This window comes from Salvelinus namaycush, chromosome 4, assembly GCF_016432855.1.
Source record: "Salvelinus namaycush isolate Seneca chromosome 4, SaNama_1.0, whole genome shotgun sequence".
Taxonomy (NCBI): domain Eukaryota; kingdom Metazoa; phylum Chordata; class Actinopteri; order Salmoniformes; family Salmonidae; genus Salvelinus; species Salvelinus namaycush.
Window position 1 is genome coordinate 56,332,266 of NC_052310.1, and position 11,934 is coordinate 56,344,199.

Genomic DNA, 11,934 nt, shown 5'->3' on the forward strand with positions numbered 1-11,934 from the left:
CTAAAGTTTATGTAGGGTGTTTTTCTTTTTTTGCCGAAGAATGTTACAATTTCGAATCAACCTTCATATTCCTATGGTTTCATGGTCATGGTTAACTTAGATTGTCCTCATTTAGCATGTTATGCCTTTTGAAATAACTCAGACAATGGATAACAGAATATATTGCTGTTTAATATTCTAAGTTATTCTATAATCTTAGTCTGGTTTTTGAAGATGTCAATCAGCTCCTTTATATCTACTGCTTTGTAAGCCAGTAAACAGTAGCAACCCTGCACTGCACACAGTGCTGATGAAATGTCAGTTTTGTGTTTCAGCGCTCTCAGTACGGTTACTCTGTTGATTTAATATATAAAACAGACCCACCAGTACTAGCAGTTGTTCAGGAACATAGTTTCATCTTGTTCAGCAAATGTGTTATACTGAGCAGAGGAAGCTGCTCCTGAGATGGCCCATCCATCACATAGGGACGGTCTGAATTGCTACGTGTTGATTGGGTGGTTCTCTCTGTAATGTTCAAAACATAAGTCACAGAAAGCATGTAGCTCTACATCAGAACAGATGTATTAGAACACAGAAAACAAACACTATACAGGGTTTTTTGTAACCTTGTAATGCGCAAGTAGGGTAGGGACATTTGTTTTGCTGTTTCAATTCCAATCCCTCAGTTTCAATGTTGGAATTGAAGACCATTAGGGAAAAGGTTGACTTTTTCCTGTGCATTGTGAATCGTGGAACAGCACAACACCATTACATTGTACTTGTTGAACCTGGTTAAGTGCAGTAGTAACATGACAGGTAATCTCTTGTCTGTGCAATCAGTTCTCATCATAATTTATTATTTATGCAGATATACAGTATTTTATAACAACATAACAAGTGTCACCAAATGCCTCAATATGGCTGGCTGAAACATTTCTGAGGTTGCGTAACATCCCCGCTATAGACGGTGGAAGAAGGCGTTATGAAGAATAATATGTGGGAAAGGGGAAAACAACACTGTGTGAAGTTCTGATTCAAATAAAATATCCTTAACCCTAAAAACGGCAACATATTTCGACCCCTAAAAGCGCCAACAGGGGTCATTTTTTACCCCAAATTGGAAATTATGGCAAAAAGACACTTTCTGTCAAACAGTAATGCTTTTTATTGTTTTGTAACACAAATAAATGGTTTACGTTCCCAAAAATAATCATATGAGACTGACAGGCTGAATTCTGTTTTATGTAGCAAACTTTGAAATAGTTTTTTTTTTTTAAATTGGATAAAAGTAAAGACTTTTAGGAACGTAATTCTGGAACGTAATTCTGCTTTGAAAGTTAATAAACTTGTAACCCCACTTTTGAGAAAACGACACTTGGATGTTTTGGTACACCTACTGGAGAGCTCTTCTGTGTCTACACCCCGCTTAGCATCTTTCCCACCCTCTTAAGCCTTAGCCCCACCCATCTCTTTAAGGATTCACATGTGATGCCATGTACTAAACAACCAAAGATTTCAAGACGAAACGCTGAATTATACTACGTCTATTGACCGTTGTTGCAGTGACATCATTAAACATTCTATTGTTGTCCGAAATCAAACTTGTCATTGTCGTTATTAAAAAGTATGAACACAAAAACTACAGGCTGCATAACATCAGCAGCCTGGTGGTCCAAATTAGCATAACTGGTGTATTTTAACACCAATAACCCCACCTGTTTAAAAATGTATTTTGTGTATGTCAATCTAGCAAACCAGGTAACTAAAAGCAACTTTCAAAACAATGTTTTTGTTTATTTCTAGCTTGTCAGCTAGCTAGCTAACGTTAAGTTATAAAAAATTAAATAAAAGCAGGGCATTCTACAGGGTAAATTTGTCACGTTCTGACCTTAGTTCTTTTGTATTTTCTTTGTTTTAGTATGGTCAGGGCGTGAGTTGGGTGGGTTATCTATGTTTTGTGTTTCTATGTTGGGTTTTTCGTTTGGCCTGATATGGTTCTCAATCAGAGGCAGGTGTTAGTCATTGTCTCTGATTGGGAACCATATTTAGGTAGCCTGTTTTCTGTGGTGTTTTGTGGGTGGTTGTCTTCCGTGTCAGTGTTTGTTCACGTTACGGGACTGTTTCGGTTTTCTTATCTATGCACTTTGTTATTTTTGTATTGTTGTCGTGTTCAGTATTATTAAATAATATGGACACTTACCACGCTGCGCATTGGTCTGACATTTCTTACTCCTCGTCAGATGAGGAGGACGAATTCCGTTACAGAACCACCCACCAACAAAGGACCAAGCAGCGTGGTAACGGGCAGCAGCAGCAGCGGCAGCGATATCTGGAGAAATGGACTTGGGAGGAGATTCTGGATGGCAAGGGACCCTGGGCACAGGCTGGTGAATATCGTCGCCCAAAGGCTGAGCTGGAGGCAGCGAAATCGGAGAGGCGGCGGTATGAGGAGGCTGCACGAAAGCGCGGCTGGAAGCCAGAGAGGCAGCCCCAAAAATGTCTTGGGGGGGGACACGGGGAGTGTGGCTAAGCCAGGTAGGAGACCTGAGCCAACTCCCCGTGCTTACCGTGGAGTGAGAGGGACCGGGTAGGCACCGTGTTATGCGGAGATGCGCACGGTGTCCCCGATGCGCAGCCATAGCCCGGTTCGGTACATAGCAGCGCCTCGTATCGGCCGGGCTAGAGTGGGCATCGAGCCAGGTGCCATGAAGCCGGCTCTACGCATCTGGTCTCCAGTGCATCTCCTCGGGCCGGTGTACATGGCACCAGCCCTACGCATGGTGTCACCGGTTCGCCAGCACAGCCCAGTGCGGGCTATTCCACCTCGCCGCACTGGCCTGGCTACGGGGAGCATTCAGCCAGGTAGGGTTGGGCAGGCTCAGTGCTCGAGAACTGTAGTGCGCCTCCACGGTCCGGTCTATCCGGTGCCTTCTCTACGCACCAGCCCTCCTGTGGCAGCCCCTCGCACCAGCCCTCCGGTGCCGGCACCACGTACCAGGCCTCCAGTTCCAGCTCCCCGCACTCGCCCTGAGGTGCGTGTTCCCAGCCCGGTACCACCAGTTCCGGCACCACGCACCAGGCCTACTGTGTGCCTCAGCAGGCCTGAGTCTCCCGTCTGTCCAGCGCCGCCTGAGTCTCCCTCCTGTCCAGCGCCGCCAGGATCTCCCTCCTGTCCAGCGCCGCCGGAGTCTCCCGTCTGTCCAGCACCGCCGGAGTCTCCTGTCTGTCCAGCGCCGCCTGAGCCGCCCGTCTGTCCAGCGCCGCCTGAGCCGCCCATCTGTCCAGCGCCGTCTGAGCCGCCCGTCTGTCCTGAGCCGCCAGAGCCGCGCGCCAGTCAGGAGCTGCCAGAGCCGCCCGCCAGTCAGGAGCTGCCAGAGCCGCCCGCCAGTCAGGAGCTGCCAGAGCCGCCCGCCAGTCCGGAGCTGCCCCTCGGTCCGGAGCTGCCCCTCGGTCCGGAGCTGCCCCTTGGTCCGGAGCTGCCCCTCAGTCCAGAGGTGCTCCTCAGTCCAGTGGAGCCCTTTAGTAGGGTTGCCAGTCCTAGGTTGGCGGAGAGGGTCGCCGCTCAAAGGACGCTACTAAAGCGGAATAAGACTATGGTGGAGTGGGGTCCACGTCCAGCGCCAGAGCCGCCACCGCGGACAGATGCCCACCCAGACCCTCCCCTATAGGTTCAGGTTTTGCGACCGGAGTCCGTTTTTAACACCTATATCGAATAAAATCAGAGCCGGATAAATCTAACTCCTATAACGAGAGCTTTTCAGAATGCATTCCTGAGGTCTGTCTTGCGTCATGACGAACGTTGAAAAGAGTGCACCCCCGGTTCCAAGAGCCTTTATACGGCCTCAGATCTACCTAGCAACCCCATTCCAATTCTCACTGCTTACTGACATCTAGGGGAAATCGTATGCAGTGCATGTCGACTCATAGATTACATGCAAATTAATAAACTGACCCTGGAACAGAGTGCCCGATTTCAGATTTCTCACTTCCTGACAGGAAGTTTGCTGCAACTTGAGTTCTGTTTTACTCACAGATATAATTCAAACGGTTTTAGAAACTAGAGAGTGTTTTCTATCCAATAGTAATAATAATATGCATATTGTACGAGCAAGAATTGAGTACGAGGCAGTTTAATTTGGGAACGAATTTTTACAAAGTGAAAACAGCGCCCCCCTATTGAGAAAAGGTTGGACTAGTAGCGAGGCGACCCACTCTGTCGGCGCCATCTTGATATCTTTCAAAAAAGCTGTGTTAGAAAGGGTTACCTACACATACTGACCAGCTCATATTATAGACGGAAGTGTGCTGCATGGCAGACCAATCCGAACTCATATCTCGGCATGTCCAGCCCATCCATTATCTCATCCAATCATGGCTAGCGGGAAGGTTCAAGTTTTTTCCCATGGCTAAACCAACTTGGGTCGTAATTTAACAATTGTATTTGTATTTACATATGACATACAAGTTTGTTATTAAGACACATGAAGGTTCACATGTTCCAGAAGGCATTTCATTTTTTTTGAAATTTTTAATTTCAAATGCCTCTCCTGTGAAGTAGTGACGCTCAACACATGTCTAGTTTCCTGAAACAAGTCACATTGTCAAAAGTTTCAACACACCTACTATTTTCTACATTATAGAATAATAGTGAAGACATCAAAACTATGAAATAACACATATGGAATCATTTAGTAACCAAAAAAGTGTTAAACAAATCAAAATATATTTTACATTCTTCAAAGTAACCATCCTTTGCCTTGATGACAGCTTTCCACACTCTTGGCATTCTCTCAACCAGCTTCACCTGGAATGCTTTCCCAACAGTCTTGAAGGATTTCCCACATATGCTGAGCACTTGTTGGCTGGTTTTCCTTCACTCTGCGGTCCAACTCATCCCTAACCATGTCAATTGGGTTGTGATTGGGTGATTGTGGGGGCCAGGTCATCTGATGCAGCACTCCATCACTCTCCTTCTTGGTCAAATAGCCCTTACACAGCCTGGAGGTGTGTTGGGTTTCTAATCGACCTGGCCCGGGTATCCTAGAAGGATATTGACCTCATTCTGTCAGTAGAAGGTGCCGGGTTATTCTTTAAAAGTGCTTTCCTCACAATCTTAAATAAGCATGCCCCGTTCAAAAAATGTTGAACCAGGAACAGATATAGCCCTTGGTTCTCTCCAGACCTGACTGCCCTTGACAGCACAAAAACATCCTGTGGCGTACGGCATTAGCATCAAATAGCCCCCGCGATATGCAACTTTTCAGGGAAGTTAGGAACCAATATACACAGGCAGTTAGGAAAGCAAAGGCTAGATTTTTCAAACAAAAATGTTCATCCTGCAGCACAAACTCCAAAAGGTTATGGGACACTGTAAAGTCCATGGAGAATAAGAGCACCTCCTCCCAGCTGCCCACTGCACTGAGGCTAGGAAACACTGTCACCACCGATAAATCTACGATGATCAATATTTTCAATGAGCATTTTTCTACGGCTGGCCACGCTTTCCACCTGGCCACCCCTACTCTGGTCAACAGCCCTGCACCCCCCTCAGCAACTCCCCCATTTCTCCTTCACCCAAATCCAGACAGCTGATGTTCTGAAAGAGCTGCAAAATCTGGACACCTACAAATCAGCAGGGCTAGACAATCTGGACCCTCTCTTTCTCAAATTATCACCCGAAATTGTTGCAAAGCCCTATTACTAGCCTGTTCAACCTCTTTCGTATCATCTGAGATCCCCAAAGATTGGAAAGCTGCCGCGGTCTTCCCCCTCTTCAAAGGGGGAGACACTCTTGACCCAAACTGCTTCAGACCTATATCTATCCTACCCTGCCTTTCTAAGGTCATTGAAAGCCAAGTTAACAAACAGATCATCAACCATTTCGAATCCCACCGTACCTTCTCCACTATGCAATCTGGTTTACGAGCTGGTCATGGGTGCAACTCAGCCACGCTCAAGGTCCTAAACGATATCATAACCGCCATCGATAAGAGACAATAATGTGCAGCAGTATTCATCGACCTGGCCAAGGCTTTCGACTCGGTAAATCGCCACATTCTTATCGGCAGACTCAACAGCCTTGGTTTCTCGAATGACTGCCTCGCCTGGTTCACCAACTACTTCTCAGACAGAGTTCAGTGTGTCAAATCAGAGGGCCTGTTGTCCGGACCTCTGGCAGTCTCTATGGGGGTGCCACAGGGTTCAATTCTCAGGCCGACTCTTTTCTCTGTATACATCAAGGATGTCACTCTTGCTGCTGGTGATTCTCTGATCCACCTCTACACAGACGACACCATTCTGTATACTTTGGCCATTCTTTGGACACTGTGTTAACTAACCTCCAGATGAGCTTCAATGCCATACAACTCTCCTTCTGTGACCTCCAACTGCTCTTAAATGCAAATAAAACTAAATGCATGCTCTTCAACCCGCACGCCCGTCCAGCATCGCTACTTTGGATGGTTCTGACTTCGAAAATGTGGACAACTTAAAATACCTAGGTGTCTGGTTAGACTGTAAACTCTTCTTCCAGACTCACATTAAAAACCTATTTGGTGCTAGGTGGCAGTATTTGGAAGTTTGGATGACTGACATGCCCAAAGTAAACTGCCTGTTACTCAGGCCCAGAAATTAGGATATGCATATAATTGGTAACATTGGATAGAAAACACTCTGGAGTTTCTACAACTGTTAAAATAATGTCTGTGAGTATAACAGAACTGATATGGCAGGTGAAAACCTGAGGAAAATCCATCTGGAAAATGGTTTTTTTGAGCTCCCAGGCCATTCCTATGTTGGCCTATTGAATTTCCAAACCAAAAGCGCGCAGATTGCAGTACCTATGCCTTCCACTGGATGTCAACAGTCTTTATAAAAGGTTTCAGGCTTGTTTTTTGAAAAATGAACAAGTAGTTGTAGCTTTTCTAAGATGTCCCTCTTTAGGACTCTAGTCTTGTGGCTCGTGTGAATGAGGGCGCGCACTTCGTTATTTATCTCCGGTATTGAACATACTACATTTTGTCTTAAATTTTATCGTTTATTTACATATTAGGGTACCTGAGGATTGATTAGAAACGTTGTTTGACGTGTTTGGACAAAGTTTACCGGTAACTTTTAGGATTCCTTTGTCTGCTCGTTGAACGAGTTTAGGAATCAAACGCGCCAACTAAACTGACTTTTTTGGGATATTAGGAAGGACTTTATCGAACAAAACAACCATTTGTTGTGTAGCTGGGACCCTTGGGATTGCAAACAGAGGAAGATCTTCAAAGGTAAGTGATTTATTGTATCGCTATTTCTGATTTTTGTGACGTCTCTGCTGATTTGAAAAATGTTTTTAATGCTGGTGTATGCGGAGCGCTGTCCTCAGACAATCAAATGCTATGCTTTCGCTTTAAAGCCTATTGTACATCGGACAAAGCGGTTCGATTACCAAGATTCTAAGCTAAAGAATGATGTATGACACTTTCATGAATGATTAATATTACTTTTTTTGTGTTTTGAATTTGGCGCTCTGCAATTTCTGACCGGATGTTGTCGTTGTAGAACGCTAGCGGGACACCTAGCCCAAAGAGGTTTTTAAGCATCTCCAATACAAAATGAAATATAGAATCGGCTTCCTATTTCGCGACAAAGCATTCTTCACTCATGCTGCCAAACATACTGTCACTCCCTGACCGTAGAGATCCTTTTTATGTCTCTATTTTGGTTGGTCAGGGCGTGAGTTTGGGTGGGCATTCTATGTCTGGTGTTCTATGTTGTTTATTTCTTTGTGTTTGGCCGTGTGTGGTTCTCAATCAGAGGCAGTTGTCTATCGTTGTCTCTGATTGAGAACCCTATTTAGGTAGCCTGTTTTCCCACTTTGAGTTGTGGGTGATTATTTTCTGTTTAGTGTTTGTCGTCACCTTTCAGAACTGTTCGTTTGTCGTGTTGTTGTTTTGTTAGTGTTCATATTTATTAAAGAAACGTATTTATGAATACTTACCACGCTGCACCTTGGTCCTCTTCTCCTTCTCCCGACGACGTTCGTTACACATACCCTCGTAAAACTGACTATCCTTGACTTCGGCGATGTCATTTACAAAATAGCCTCCAACACTCTACTCAGCAAATTGGATGCAGTCTATCACAGTGCCATCTGTTTTGTCACCAAAGCCCCATATACTACCCACCACTGCAACCTGTATGCTCTCGTTGGCTGGCCCTCGCTACATATTTGTCGCCAAACACACTGGCTCCAGGTTATCTATAAGTCTTTGCTAGGTAAAGCCTTGCCTTATCTCAAGCTCACTGGTCACCATAGCAGCACCCACCTGTAGCACGCGCTCCAGCAGATATATTTCACTGGTCACCCCCAAAGCCAATTCCTCCTTTGGCCGCGTTCCTTCCAGTTCTCTGCTGCCAATGACTGGAACGAATTGCAAAAATCACTGAAGCTGGAGACCCATATCTCCCTCTCTAACTTTAAGCACCAGCTGTCGGAGCAGCTCACAGATCACTGCATCTGTACATAGCCCATCTGTATTAGCCCATCCAACTACCTCATCCCCATACTGTTATTTTGCTGTCTTTTGCTCCTTTGCACCCCAGTATCTCTACTTGCACATTCATCTTCTGCACATCTATCACTCCAGTGTTTAATTGCTAAATTGTAATTATTTTGCCACGATGGCCTATTTATTGCCTTACCTTCCTTATCTTACCTCATTTGCACACACTGTATATATACTTTTTTCTCTATTGTGTTATTGACTGTATGTTTGTTTATTCCGTGTGTAACTCTGTTTGTTGTTTGTGTCGCACTGCTTTGCTTTATCTTGGCCAGGTTGCAGTTGTAAATGAGAACTTGTTAACAACTATTCTACCTGGTTAAATAAAGGTGAAATTAAAAAATGTAAAATATATTTTCAGGTTATGTAATGTGGTGCTTTTATCACAGAGTCTACTATTGAGTCTACATTTTCAGCTTAGCTACGCACTAGTATACAACATATTTGTTAATTCCTCCATATTAACACAGGAATCATAGTAAATTGTGTTTTCTTGTTGGTAACTAGTTGCTTGACAAAGTCCCAAAATTACTGAGGGATAAATAAAGGTAAAAAATGTATTACATTTTTGACCACTTGGGTTCAAAATGTACCCCGGTTGGCACTTTTAGGGTTAACATTGGTTTCTCAGTGATCTAATGAATACATCTAAATGAATTGCCACAAAACAACAGCCATTGTACATTATGTTGGGTAATTCCCACTTCTGTTTCCCTTCGGTAAACTACAGGATTTTTTAATATTTTTCTTTGCCTCAGTTTATTTTCAAAGTGTCAGCTTGCACTCTGTCCACAAGGCTGGTGAAATTGTATCTAATAACAATGTTTTGCAGTTTACTTTAGTCATCGTTCCACATATGGTTCTCCATATTTGTCTTCTGTGGGTGGGCTGGAACTTCCATTATAGCTCAATCAGTGTCTCTTGAAAAGCACGTACATCTGGGTCAGATTTTTACATGTTGTTTGGTATGACAAGGCAAGACACGCAAGGAATGTCTCCGAATACGTCTATATGTATGTGTGCTTGTGTGCACATTTGTTTCCTGAACTATAAAAATGGGGTGGTGTTACAAAAAACTGCATGTGACCTGAAATGTCTTCTGCAATCATTATAAAATGAAGCACCTTTGCCTTGGCAATGTTTGCCCTGTGACTTTGACTTTCATCTTCAGCCATGCTTTCATGAGAAGCAAGCTTTTTCCCAAGGTTAACTTGTGTCTTGTTGTAAATTTAGGACAAATTCAAGGTTCCCCTCTATCGCTACAAACATAAATTGAGAATTACATCGACCCTATGTGAATTTCCTTCTTTCATGTCAATCAGCCTATACTGTTTAAAGTTCAGTGGATAACATCTTGCTATCAATCTTAAACAACAGTTTGCCAGTCATTTATTCTTGAGACTTGCTTACCAAATCATGCCATATTTCCCCATTTGATATTTTCCTGTCACAATTTATGTTTACTTTTTTTTGTAATGATAGGAGATTTCTCGATTTACTTTCAGTTATGGAATGCTGTGTTTTGTTATGGTTTTCATCTAAACAGAAATAAACTATTGTTGAGACTAATACAGGAAGCATGTCATGAAAATGTATGTACAATGCTGTAAAGGTGTTAAAGACTGCTGTTTCATTTAAAGTGTGACTGGTTCAATAAAATAACTTTCTTAAATAAATACATTCTCGTAAACCTGCCGTTCAAATGAAAGTCCGACATTGAGGCTTTTAACGGGAACATCGAAAGCTTTGAAATATAAAAATGCTACTCTCAATCTATAATGTTATCAGAGGCAGGGTGGTCAGTGCATGTCTCAAATCAAACAGGCTAGCTTCTGGATCCTCTCACTTGTTCCTGTATTCCAACATGAATAAAGTCAGAGCTTCTGACCACATCATGGGCACTTGGGAAGAGAATGTGTGCTTTCTTCTTACTGTACAAGGCTATAGGGCTGCTACTGTACCTCACAATTAGCCATGGTCATAAGCCTGCAGTCAAGAGGGCTTTTAAACAGTATGCATGTTCTCCAATACTACTCCAGGACAGAACAACACGACCATTAGCTATGTGATTTGCAGTGGAGAATACTTAGAAAGAAAAAGATAGTAAGGGGAAAAAAGGCTAAATCTGCTAGACAGTATATTAACCATCTTCTTCTGAAATGGTTTAAAAGGTCAGACATCGCAACCCTGTATCAATCAAACTGATTTATCATCAAGACTCAAAAGCTGAAGTCTGATCTCCTTCCAGAGTCCATCAGAAGTCAAACACACCTGGCCCTAGGACCCAAGTGAAATAGAAAAACACTACTGCAATGACGGTAGGCCGTCATTGTAAATAAGACTTTGTTCTTAACTGACTTGCCTAGTTAAATAAAAGTTAAATAAAAAATAAAACAAATAGAAATATTGCCTGTCAGTGGTCATACATCCAGAAGTAACATCCTTGACAATAGAAACCTGATGACCAAGAGTATCCCAAAATGATGTGTATTGAAACAGAATTTGTTGTTTCAGTCTTTGGATAAAATAAGAAAATATAATTTCCTTAGTCAATCTTCATCACTGTCGTGGTAGCCAAGACAAATATTTCATCAAAATGTGTCGAGTTGTGTAAGACAGATAGGTGGAGTAAAATGAATTTACCATGCTAGGGGACGCTTGCTAGCTTCTGTCTGTTGTTCTAGGCACAAGGAATAATACTGTTGCATTGGATACAAAATACGTTGTGCATTGGGGCCCTCATCAATCAGATCATTTTCTTGTGAAGTTCTGAAGGTCAGTAAAATGCATTAAACCTCACCAGAAGAGATGAGTTATGCTCTCTACTGTCTTTTCATCCTCTCACAACACCCGAGGAAGATATGTTTGCTTTGGAAAAAGAGATTCAAGTCACTTAGAAAGTAAATAGAGATATCAACAGCTGCCATTTAACTCTATTCATTTTTGTTCAGCTTCTTGTCAAGAATGCTATGAAATATAATTTCTTCCATCAAAGAGATGGGACAGTTTGAGAGATCATCATTTATAACCCAAGTGGACCCTCTACTGTACAATTAACCAATCTGCACAATACATCCTAAACTGCATTAAAACATCTGCCCAGTTACATCAATGTCAAACCTGTTGTTACCTACAGTAGTGTTCTATTTAATAGCCAGCCAGCAGTCTTCTCAGGAATCAAATCGACCATGATGTAGAACTCTTACAGCCAATCCATAATGTTTAAGCAAAAAATGCACTTTTCATCGTAACTCTGATTCCAAGCTTTAATGATGCAACGCACGGTAAGCTATTCTGCATTCCCACCTGCTGAACAGTACTTTAACAATCAACATTTTGCTGCTGTGTACATAGAGCTGTCATAGAGGCCATGTCAAGCGGTGAAGGGGCCTCGAAGCCAACTACG